Genomic DNA, 12,208 nt, shown 5'->3' with positions numbered 1-12,208 from the left:
TGGGGAGGGACTGACTGAAGGCATTGCAGGGAATATTTAGGTCAGTGAGAGATGTGTTTCTCACTGCAGATGGTGGGAGAAGGCTGCAGTATGTCAGTCTGCACCAGCTGCTCAGGCTGGTGATGAAATGATGGCAGAGGACACGGCTGAGGATGTTCACAGCTCTGTGCTCAGCCCGGTTGTCCTGGACGAGCCTCCAGACGCTCTTGACAGCATCACTCTCAAGGCAAGGTCACTGAGCCCCAGCCTTAAGAACCTCCAGGACATGAAAAAGCAATTGGGCCCAATGTCTCTGCCCAGCAATTGGGCAGAGACATTGTCTGGACCACACATGCCCATGAAAGATGACGTGTTTGGTCAGGATCAAGTGGGTTTGGACAAGAACTCGGCATTTGCATATTCTTATTTACACTGTGATGAAATCCACTCCACGTACATGTGGGTGGTCATGATTTTACAGAAATACTACCTCTGTTTTCTCAGAGTTGGGCAGCCCCACTGACCACACACAGAGCTGTTGTGGGACCCCATCTTCTCTCACCTGAGATGCACCACTCTCATTCCTGCTGCCCAAATGACTTATCTGGCTCTTCCATGGTTGCTCCCTCTCTGCCCAACACATCGTTATTCCAAACCCCTCTGTTTCTTCTCGTGCCAGACAATTTGTCCCCCTGCATTCATGTGAAGCTTTATACTAGGGATTTGTATTAGAGAAACAAAATGTAAATGCAGTTTATGAACTTGTGATTACAGAAGATGCTGTTTCAGGCTTCAACATTAAAAATGCAGTCTATACTTTCAATAAGAACATGACTGTGAAAGCACTTTCTTCCTAAGAGCTCTCATGCCTTCAAATATACGAAATAAGGAAATACTAAACACAGTAAAACTCCCATTGTGAGCTCACTCCAGAAACCTGAAGACTGGCTTGTCTCAGGGTGCCAGATAAGAACAAGTTTCATAAAAGGGTGTTGATATAAAATATAACAGATATGATGAAGGGAGGTGTTCACACAGAATTTAACTGAGTTGGGAGAAAGCTTTGAGCAGAGAGAAAGGAGTTTCAATACACTTACAAAAATGTTTTACATGGAAACAAAGAAACTTGTTGAAAGACTGTGGGTATCAGTTTAATATAATGCAATTATTTCCTGCCTTCTGTGATTTTGTGAGTATTTTAAACAGCCAGGTGTGAATCCAGCAGAAGGTCTGATAGTTTATTTTTGCTTATTTATTTTACTGCAGGAGGAGGAATTACTATTGGTCTAACTAATGAAATTGAAACAGCTACATCACAAAGAAGATGAGAGTTAAAGATCAAAGTGTGACTGAACCTAGAAAAGTCACTTGGGAGCACATTTACATGCCAGATCTGAATCAGCCACATTCAGGTAGTCAGGGCTCCTCTCGGGCCTTATGCTGTCTTTTCTGTCTGATTGGCTTTGTCTTGAGAGCCACCCAAACAACAGGAAATGCTGTACACAGGGGCTCAGGAGAAAGGAGCCTCCTGGGGCCTATTGTGGTTTCAAAACTACCCAACTTACTCTGAAATCAGCAGTAATTAGGTGTTTGTTTCGGTTTTTTTACCACCTATCATGCAACTATCTGCATTTGCAGACACCAAAATACCTTCAAAATTAAAGCCTTGATCTTGCTCTGAATTTCACCACTTAGTGACACAAAAGTACTTTTGTGGAAGGAAGCAACAGGAGAAGGGCAGACAGGGAAAGCTGGGAGTGTCATGTGGGTATAGTCAGAGTTTGCTGTCAGGATTTGGATTAATTGTGAGAAATCTGCGTGGAAACATCGACAAATCCAAACCCTGTGAGAGAGGAGGGCAGGTACCATTTTAGAACTTTTTTAATAGCACTTCTACAGAAAATAGATTAAATTGTTCACCAAGTATTCTTGTGTTTAAGTTCACAGGCTCAAAATCTAAGCAACAGGGATGATAATATATCCTCTTAATCTGCCACGTATTTACAAAATCTATGCAAATCTCTATAAAGTCTGAGTTGTTTTCCCAAAGAAACAAGATTTAGCTCCTTTTTGTCTCTCCTAAATATTCCAAGCCAATAGGACCAGTATGCACTAGTAACCCAGTAATGGTAAACCAGTCAGCCCACGTGGGGGGGGGGGGGGAAGAAAACATATTATAGGTTTAAGCTTCTAAGGAAAACTAAGAAAAACACTCCATTTGCCCAAAAAAGAGAGAGCTACAAAGTTTCTCATAATGTTTGCAGCCCAGCAGCTACTCTCTGGCATTTTCTACTGTCCACTTGTATTGTTCCCCAGCAAAAACCTTCCCTGTTGAAACCTTTCCCTTCCCCTCAGAACATCAAGCTGAAGGCAAACTCCCACCTGCAAGAACCCCTCTCTCCATGGATGCTCTGGGTGAGCCAGGGCTCTGAATCAGGACAAAATCTGAGTGCCAGAAAGAAAGGCCAAGGAATGTTATCTGTGATTCCAAAGGCTTTGCAAAATCCATATGAATCACAAATGCTGGCGTTTCATCCATCCTGGAAACTACCTGGTTTCATGGCAAAACAAAGCACAAACAGACCCGTGGATCCAGGTTTCCCAAAATGGGCTCCCTACTTGCTTGGAGACTTCCTGACCTTTTCCCGACGTTCTGGTTTGGGTCAGTAAGGAAAGCACCAGGCTTGGCTTGGATTTAGCAATGACATCATAACCAAAACCAGCAGTGACCAATGAAGTGCAAAAGGCGAAAAGAGAAAGCAAACTGAAGGAGAAAATATTAATTTCCTGCTAATGGCAATTTAAACGCTCTAATAAGGAACTGGGTTCATTCTCTCTGTCCTGAGCATGGCAAACATCCTTCCTTTCCTGAGGAAGTGCAGGACTTGAGCTTTGTACCAACATTTTCTGCTCACTTTAAAACTTAACTCCAGCAATATAAACACTGGTGCCTATGTGCAGGGGAGAAATGAATAGCACAGCTATTTTGTTTAAACAGACCATGCTGAACCTTTAAACCTTTTTTCGGTGGCATGACCAGTGGGTTCAGGAATGTCGTGTGTTTGGACAGTGTAGGACCTTTGCTGTTGTTGGGGAAAATCTGGCTTGATGCCTCCATCCATCTAAATAACTGAAATAAAAGTGCATGGAAATGAGAAACACATGCTGTCTCCAGACTTGGATTTTCCCTGTGTGGGAGAAATAGGAACTTTTCATCTCTCTTTGAACTATTCAGGCAGCCGGTGCCACGTTCATCAGCCAAACGAGAGGTTCCCCTCAACCTTCCAAGGAGAGGGAAACGGGGTTCCTGCCTCCAATAAAAACACTGCACTTCCAAAGACTGGCCAAGAACATTCATTACTACCTTTCCTAAGTACCCCCAGTCCAAAAGGCCACGGAAATGTCAGGTTTGGGGGTGTTCCCTGAAAAGGAAGGGCCTTTTGATGCATTTTAGCACATAGTTGTTGTGCAGCCAGGCACAGACTCAGTGCAAATTATATTTTATACTTCTTGGTTTATCACATGGAAACGAAATTGAGAAGGGATATAATCCTCTATGTGAAATAAATTACTGGGATAAGAAAAAAAAAAGGAGCCTGATTCACTTTATAAGCTATTAATAACTGCCTTTTGCAAATATCATTAGTAGGTAAACTCTGATTAAAATGCTTTTTGTACCCTTATGAATCTCAATGTAAAACAAGCAGAACAAGTATAGGATTATCATAGTGGCCCAGTACTACTCTGTTAATGGACATTAACACCTCCTAGTTAAATAAATAAAATAATAATAATAAATCCAAATTTCTGGCCATGAGTGTGCATAGAAATATTTAAGTTTAATGACTTTTTCTGATGGTTCAAGAGCAAGCTAACCTGTTTTGATAATAAACATATCAATGCTTGGAAGGGGGTGACAAGCTATTTTTGGGTGACAAGAGATTCTGAATGTCACACTCAGAGAAAAGTTACAATTTTCCTTAAGACCTGTGGAATACCCAGTGTTTTTATGTGGAGATGAGGTATAAAGAAAGAAAATCAATGTTAATTTATTCTACTTTTCTTGGGTTTCTTAGGGATCTGTTTTTCAGGACAGTGCCTCTGTACATGTTTTTCAAACCTCACGTTCACTACAAAATCCTTGGGAAAATGAGTGCAACTATTGTATCACCTTAAAAACGAGCATTTTACAGAAATATTTCTCAATTCTTATGTTCATGAAAACATTTACAAATTTTTGAGTGTCTGAGCATTTTTATAATCCTACAGTTACTTGGTCTTTTCCCCATATTATTAAGAATCTCAAAACCGTGCTAAAAACCTGAAGCTGTGCATCTTATGTCACCAAGGGGCCAATCCAGTCCCGTTGTTGAAGCTGATCTTTATGCCAGATCCTGATTCCTCTTAAAATATTCCAGATTCGGGAACACATGCACCAATGACAACTGAAATATATGACATTTCTCAAACCACACAGAGAGGAGAATCAGGTCAACTGTGCTTCTGGCAGCAACCTGGAAATTCCGTAGGAACCGGAGCCCTCCGGAGGCCTTGGGACACGAGCTGTGCAGGAACACCCTTTGCTTAAGTTTTAAAACACATCTACCTACAAACCATGGCTTGTCTCCGAGCATGAAATGCAGATGCCAAGGAAAAGCAAAGTAACGGATAAAATGTGTGAAGCTCAGAGAAGGCTTGAAGATCCTGGTCTGTCTTACAAATCCCAGGCAATTCTGCTGGGCTGGAAACCAGCTCAGAGCCAAAGTCTTCTGATAACCAAATCCACTTTCCCTGTGGACTGGGACGTGGCAAGCAAGGATAAATTCAGCCATGAGATAACACATATTAATGTATGGTTTTCAGCCAGATTAACTAAGTTTCAGGCTGTCCTATATTTTACAATATATGATGGTCTATGATATGCATTTATATGTTATACTTTTCTTAAAAGAATAGCTTCACTCCCTAAAACAAAAAGCAGCAAAATTACCCTAAAATTAAAAATAGGCAACTGAGGCCACTGAGCTGAGTAGCATCACTCTGACAGCCTCCTTAAGAATACTTAATTAATTCAGAATTAAACAGGTAAGCACACATTTCTTGTGTGCAAGTTTTAATATTCAGCAGCACATCCTTCTTCCCTCCTCGACTTGTCTTCCTCCAAAATTCAGGCTCTGATTCTTTCTTCCTAATTTTCTTAAATGTAAATTGAAAGTATAAATATTACGTTCAAAAGCAACGAAACAATGGTGCTGAGGGACAAAGAGACGTGCTCACTCATTCACTCAGAAGCTGTGAGAAGAATGTGGAATGTGATTTGCATGGGAAGAATGGCACCAAACATCAAAAGTTATTCCAAACAAAACCACTGATTCATTCCCAGGGAGAGGCAACGATCGTGTATATTCAAGCACATCAGGCAGAGTGGATTATAATACATAAACACTATTGTATTTTAAGATAAAAGCATGGAGTTCCCTAAACATACTAGAAAATTAGCATTTGAGTTCTGAAGACCAGAGGAAGCTGAATACATTTCTGGGGAGAAAAAAACACCTGGTTCACCAAATCATAAACAGCTCCCTCTCATTTAGATACCTGGAGATGACAGCTAGATTTTGTAACACAATGAAACTGTCCTCCCTGCAGCTCTGGCTCCATTTTTAGGCATTTCTTCCAAAACACACAGGACAAGAAGAAGATGAGGGAATTCTGTGTATTTATTACTGGTGCAGATAGGATTTACATCTGATATCCCAGAATAATGACATCTACACTAGCAGCTAAGATATTCTGGTTTCAGAACTGAGCAACTTTTAAAATCCCCTTTTAAGCTTTGCAGTCACAGAAGACTCTTAATAATTGATTATAATTGATTTTAACCTTGTCCTAACCTGGGCAAAATGGCAAAGCCAATCATCTTTGTCCAGATGGGATACGAGAAAAGAGCCCCCAATACACAGCTTTAAAAGCTCCAGACATGAGCAGAAGATAAAATATTTAGTCTGCAGAAGCCTTGACCTCCCAATTCCAGCCAGTTTTGAACTTGAATTGATTTCCGACAAGGCATCTGGGAGATGATTACAACAAAATGCACTAAAGCTGGGCAGCCTTTATTTTAACATCCCAGCAGCTTAACCTGTTAATAACAGCAATTGTTTTAGATACAACACCAATTTCGGTAACAGACACTGGGAATGGTGGCGGTGTGAGAGCACAGCCACTCGGATCCCTCCCTTCAAGGTGCTGCCAGTGCTTCCATCACCAACCCCTGTTTCCAGGGCTTTACAACTTGGCTGGGAAAACACCAGCCAGGGGCTGGGAGGCTGGAGATGGGCAAAATGCCCGCTGAAGCCAAGGGGGGGCTTTCCCTGAGATAAACACAGTCAGAGCTTGGGCATCAGTCAAAGGGTTTGTTATGAAATAAGAGATGAAAATACCAGAGCTGCCTATTTATTGTGGTCTTTGAGTACGACTTTACTCAAAGGATGAAAAAGGCTTTGCAAGTAAAATCATAAAATCACAGAATCACAGAATGGTTTGGGTTGGATGTGACCCTAAAGCCCACCCAGTCCCACTCGCTGCCATGGGCAGGGACACCTTCCCCTAGCCCAGATTGCTCCAAGTCCCGTCCAACCTGGCCTTGGACACTTCCAGGGATCCAGGGGCAGCCACAGCTTCTCTGGGCAACCTGTGCCAGGGCCTCCTCACCCTCACAGGGAGGAATTTCTTCCCAATATTCAATCTAAGCCTACTCTCAGTTTGAAACCATTCCCCCTTGTCCACTTCTACACAGCCCTGAAGTTATTCTAATACTTTAAAAGAAAAAGTCAGATTTGTGGATTACTTATGGACAGAGGTTTGCTGACCTTATTTATTCAAGCAAGTCAATTGAATTAATTTCATGAATGAATTAAATAGGATATGGCCTTACATTGCCATAATGTTAAAACCAGACATCATCAACACAAAAATCACACTTCTGTCTAAAGAAAAAGACCCAGCACTACATAATTTCTCCTATGTTTGCACTTATTTCCCTTGCATCATCAGTATCTCCTTTTGCAAATATTTTATCTACTAATATACTTATTCATCTTAAACTTGCAGTAAACTTTGAAGCAAAGAATGTAATTTGCAGGCTATATTTCAAATGCTATAAAGGAAGGTATGACCATCTGACCATGGAACACAAAAAAGAAATATTTATAAACTTTAACAAAACGAAATTATGAGACCACAAATTAAACTGGCAGAAATAGGAGGTAGATGGAATGGCTTGTACCTACTCCTGTTTCTTCCCACACCACTTGCCTTGTATCAGTAAGTCAGCACCTTCCACTCGTGTATTTTTCTTTAGTACTTTACTATTTATGTTTTATATTAATAGAAAAGAATAGGGAAAAGCCCCACTTTTACAAAGATGCTGTTGTTTGAAGCATTTGCATGGTAAATGTCAGAGACATCAGTGCTGGGTGTATCCTGTGAGAGCCCAGAAGCCAAACCAAACTGTATTATTATTTTATAAACACTGTCCGATCCAATCACGGTCAATAAAGTGGTGGCACAAACTGTGCTGTTTAGTTGGGTGGAATTTTTTTTTGCAGCAGGAATCACTACTGAAAAAGCCTCTATTTTAATATGCAGATGTTTCTTTAAGCACAGACATTTTAAGCCCAGCTATCGTATTCCACGCGGTGCCTGAATTCCTGAGCATGTTTTTTGACTTCACCCCTTTCCCATTAGGGTTTGAGGATAAACAAGTGTGTAAATGCAAAACAATCCCGCACTTATTACTAAAACAATATTGAGATTTTCACGAGTAACCCTTAGACAATTACAGCTGTTGGTACCATACTTTCACCATGGAAACTTTTGTTTTACTTAACAATTGAAATTACAATCAGATGTGCTCATCCCTCGTTGAAGTAATGAACAATGGTACATCTGAGGGAGAAATTCAAAGTGCATCATTTATCTTATCCTATTTTCAATTAGGCCGAGCACGGTGTAAGATGGTTCCAAACTACACCACAGTAACAGGGTAAGTGAATTTATTACCACTCCAGTGCTAATCTTAGCAGATGGTAAAAAAAAAAATATATTTTTAGCATGAAATATGCTAAAGTAATAAATCTAAACAAGGTGGATGTTATCAACTAATATCTCCCCAGTGTGAGGTAAAACTCCTGCATGACAACTCAGCATTCCTACAAACTCGGGGTGAATTCTGGAAGATATAAGTCTCTCTATAGGATGAAAAATAACAGAAATTAGTAAAAAAGGCATTCCACGTGCAGTTTAACACAGCACACCTAGGAGAGGAAAGAGAGGTGCAGGATTTTGCTTAGCAAGATTTTTTTTCCCCAAGACAACTCATTTTTTTCTTACAGGAAATTTTTCGTTGAGTCTGGGAAAGATATAAATCCAGCAATTCTCTCCTGCTTTGGAAAAAAACCCCTACTATCTAGTTTTTTAAATAGCAAATAAAAAGAGAAATATTAAAATAATCTTCAGAAGAAAATAGGTAAAATTTAGAGGGAAAGGATACAAAGAAACCCCTTCACTTGCCAATCTGTAAGTGTAACAAAAATATAATAACAAGCAAGAGTTGAATGGAAAATTGTTTCCATTGTTATCAACAGCACATTACAAAACACTTGCAATTCAGAACTTAGAGTCCTGTACCTGTGCAGCAGTGAACACACTGAAAATACAGAGAGTAAAAAGCACTCAGGAAACTTTGGAGACTTTTTTTCCAACATATTATAATCAAAATAGTTCATTAAATTATAACAATATTAAAATTAGTAAGTATTTGCCACAGGTTTAAAACTCGTACTGCTGCTTGTCTTTGTGACAGATTATGAAAATAAATGATAGGTTCCAAACTATAAATAAATGGGAAAAGTGGTCTTTTTTGAGGACAAGAAACCAGGACTTTGGCCAAAGCCTCTGCCTGAAACCATGAATAACAAAAGGAAATAAAACTTAAAACTGCTTGAAAAACATGTTAATGTATTTGAATGCCCATCTCAGTTTTCTTAGAAGTATAACTTGCTGAGTAAATGAGAAAAGGAGATTGGAAATGGACTTGTGAGGCTCTGGGTAGGGAAATAAAGGGAATGTGAAGATGGGCTGGGAGAAAGTGAACTCCAAAGATCCCGTATTCCAGTGATTCAGTGATTCACTGAATTACTAATTTTTATTCGTGTACATAACTTGGGGGGGGGGGGGGCAAATTGTTCCCCCTCCCCTTAGGAATCCTGCAAATTATATATTTTTTTTGCTTTATTCCACCTTTTCCAAGCATCAGGTAAAAAGTATTTAAAAAACAAACTAATTGATCATAAACTACCAAGCAGGCCATGTGTGGTTCCCAAGTATCTCATCAGATTTCACAGCTGGGTAACCAAGTGTGACTGATGACCAGTTTGTTGGCCTCAATTAGACCAAAGAACAACAGGAATGGAAGAACCCCACATACTGAAAAAAGGGCAAAATGTATATATTGCAGGCTAGAGAATTGCCCAGAACTATTCCACTCCCAAACCTTTCCAAAGGAAGACTGTCCAAATTGAAATTAGTACAACATATTACCCAAAGCATTGCTGTAATCTTCATTCGCAAATCACCTGCCTGTGTGGCTCAACTTTTTCTACTAAAATACATCAGAGCAGAAGTAAAAATGAGAAATGTGTATTTGTCCCAACAAAAGCTCAGGGCTGTAGATTTTACTCAACAGAGAGACTGGCAAAAGGAGACTTCCCTGAATGAAGGCTACAAGGCCCACAGAATTTAAATAACTTCCTTATCTATTAAAATATAAAAACTTATAATAAAATTGTGGCTGTAAAAAATCATAGAATTAATCTATATTGTGTCTTTAACAGTTTTGCTTCAATAATAGAAATAAAATAGATTAAGGTTTTAAAAGCAGTAATTTTGTTGCTCTAAGATTTGAGTATTACATTTTTATGCCTCCATTAAGAATTACCTTAATTTGCTCCTTGGTTCAGGTGTGCTCCAGACTCACAGGCTGACCACGCAAAGGCAGAATTAATTCAGAGGGTTTTTTAATAAACTTCAGAAACTTTTTTTCCAACCTTAGAGATTAACGAGGAGTCCACGAAGTGGAGATGAGGATTCAGGCTGTGCCAGCACCTGAGGCTGAGGTGGCATATGCTGGAAGGGGGCTCCCTGTGTGCCAGGCGGGCACAGGAGAGCAGCTTTTCAAACTGAGAGAAGCTCAGATCAAGAGTCTCCAGTGTGCCAACATCAAGTCCAGCAGTTCCACCTGTACAGAACGGAGATTTTAGATGCTGCACACCCAGGAGAAACCTCCCAGTGGGCAAAAAGAAGAAGGAGAAGATTGTGCACAATAAGGGAGCAGAGGAAAATCACAGACCTAATTCAGGCTGGGGTTACCTTTGCATCAGAAACCATGAAGGAGGTGCCTTGGGACCGAAGTGATGGATGGCACGTGAGGAGGAAATACGGACAGCTCCGGGAGCTGGAGACATGAGGAAAGGGATCCGCCAAACCTGGCTGCACAGGGAGAAGCTGCTGTTTTGTGGGTTTTTTTTTTAACAAAACACCCAAAATTTGTGAGGTGGGGGGGGGGGGGAACCCCAAATTCTGCCCACCCAGCGGGGACTGGGCGGCAGAGGGGGTTCGTCCCACCCTAAGGCCCCTCCCCAAACTCTCCCGACACCCCCTTTATTTCCTCAAACCTGTGGTTTTTTTGGGTCCTCCATAACTGTGGAGTGTCCCCTGAATTTAAGGGGGTTCATGAATTTGGGGGAGCTCACGCCCTCAAACTCCCCTTTACACCCCACAATCTCCCCCCCCCAAATACCTTTTAACTTTCCCCATCCCCCTCAAAAGCCTCTCAAGTCTCCGCCAAGTCCCTCGCTCCATGGTTTCCACAGAAACAAAATGGCAGCCGTTCCACAAAATGGCGGCTGTTCCCCCACTCCACACTCTGTGGTTTCCCCAGACATAAAATGGCAGCTGTTCCCCCACTCCATGCCCCTTGGTTTTCCCCAACATAAAATGACGGCTGTTCCCCAGCTGTACTCCCCTTGGTTTTCCCCAACACAAAATGGCAGCCACTTCATCAGCTCCATACCCCATGGTTTTCCCAGACAAACAAAAAATGGCTGCCATTCCCCCACTCAATTCCCCTTGGTTCCCCCAGACACAAAATGGCGGCCATTCCACAAAATGGCGGCCATGCCACAAAATGGCAGCTGTTCCCCTGCTCCACTCCCTTTGGTTTCCCCAGACACAAAATGGTGGCCATGCCACAAAATGGCGGCCGTTCCCCCGCTCCACGCCCCGAGGTTGCCTCAGACAAAAAATGTCAGCATGGACGCTGACAGCAGGGCCTCTGAGCAGCAATTACCACCAGGAAAGGCTGTTGTTTGTGCCCCAAAAGCAAACATTCCAAGGCTGGAGCCTGCTCTGAGCAGCACAGACTATCTCTGGCCTGTAATGTTACCAAGAGATGTGTGTTCTCAAAGTCGACTGTGCCACTCAACCTCTGTTTTACAGAATCACAGGATCACAGAATATGATGAGGTGGAAGGGACCCACAAGGATCATTGAGTCCAACTCCCACTCAACACATACCTGAGGTGGCTGAACAGGACCTACTCCGGGGAGGTGGGCAGTCCATGAGCATTCTGAACACAAAAAATAAAAAGTAAAGTAACAGCAAAAACAAACAGCTCAGAAAAGCAAAGCAGGGCACCTCTATATAATTCCTGAAAAGGATTTATAGCCTGTATAAACATGGATCATAAACCCATTGGCAAACAGATACAAGTTATTTCTAAAAGCTGCTTAGTTTAGATGTCAGAACTTAGAGTTCAGAATGGATGCAGTGAGGCAAAGAAACCCACTCCTGCTCCTCAGGACACATAATGCTGTGGCTTGGGAATGTACTTGCTGTTCTTAGCAGAGACTTGATTTTTGATCCTTTCCAAAGCTTGGATTCCTGTTCAAGGACAGGGCACTCCAGTAATCTTGTGAATGCACTTTGAGCTAAATGTCCAGATGAAAGATTTTAATGAAAAAAGCAGCTTAGAGCATCTGGCCACTTGGTTTCCATCCAGCACAGTACTGAAGGACTTAAATGGAGATATATTCTGAGGGGTCATCACCCAAAGCGTAATATGCATGGCAGGGAAGCTTTCCATCACTTGTCATGGGGAGTCAAGTTGCT

General features: G+C 41.5%; 1 long non-coding RNA gene across 3 annotated transcripts in view; it reads right to left on the bottom strand.

Annotated features, from left to right (window-relative positions):
- LOC116783783 overlaps positions 1-11,341 on the bottom strand; it is a 258,934-nt gene extending 247,593 nt beyond the window's left edge. For 2 of the 3 annotated variants that reach the window (XR_004355828.1, XR_004355829.1), the window contains exons 1-3: positions 10,838-11,341; positions 10,408-10,527; positions 9,977-10,276 (exon numbers count right to left, since the gene is read on the bottom strand). This is a non-coding gene — a long non-coding RNA (uncharacterized LOC116783783). The remainder of the gene's footprint in view (positions 1-9,976; positions 10,277-10,407; positions 10,528-10,837) is intronic. The other variant, XR_004355830.1, reaches the window with a different exon arrangement.
- Between the last annotated feature and the right edge of the window lie 867 nt (positions 11,342-12,208).

This window comes from Chiroxiphia lanceolata, chromosome 3, assembly GCF_009829145.1.
Source record: "Chiroxiphia lanceolata isolate bChiLan1 chromosome 3, bChiLan1.pri, whole genome shotgun sequence".
NCBI classification, from domain to species: domain Eukaryota; kingdom Metazoa; phylum Chordata; class Aves; order Passeriformes; family Pipridae; genus Chiroxiphia; species Chiroxiphia lanceolata.
This window is presented reverse-complemented; position numbering and strand designations above follow the sequence as displayed.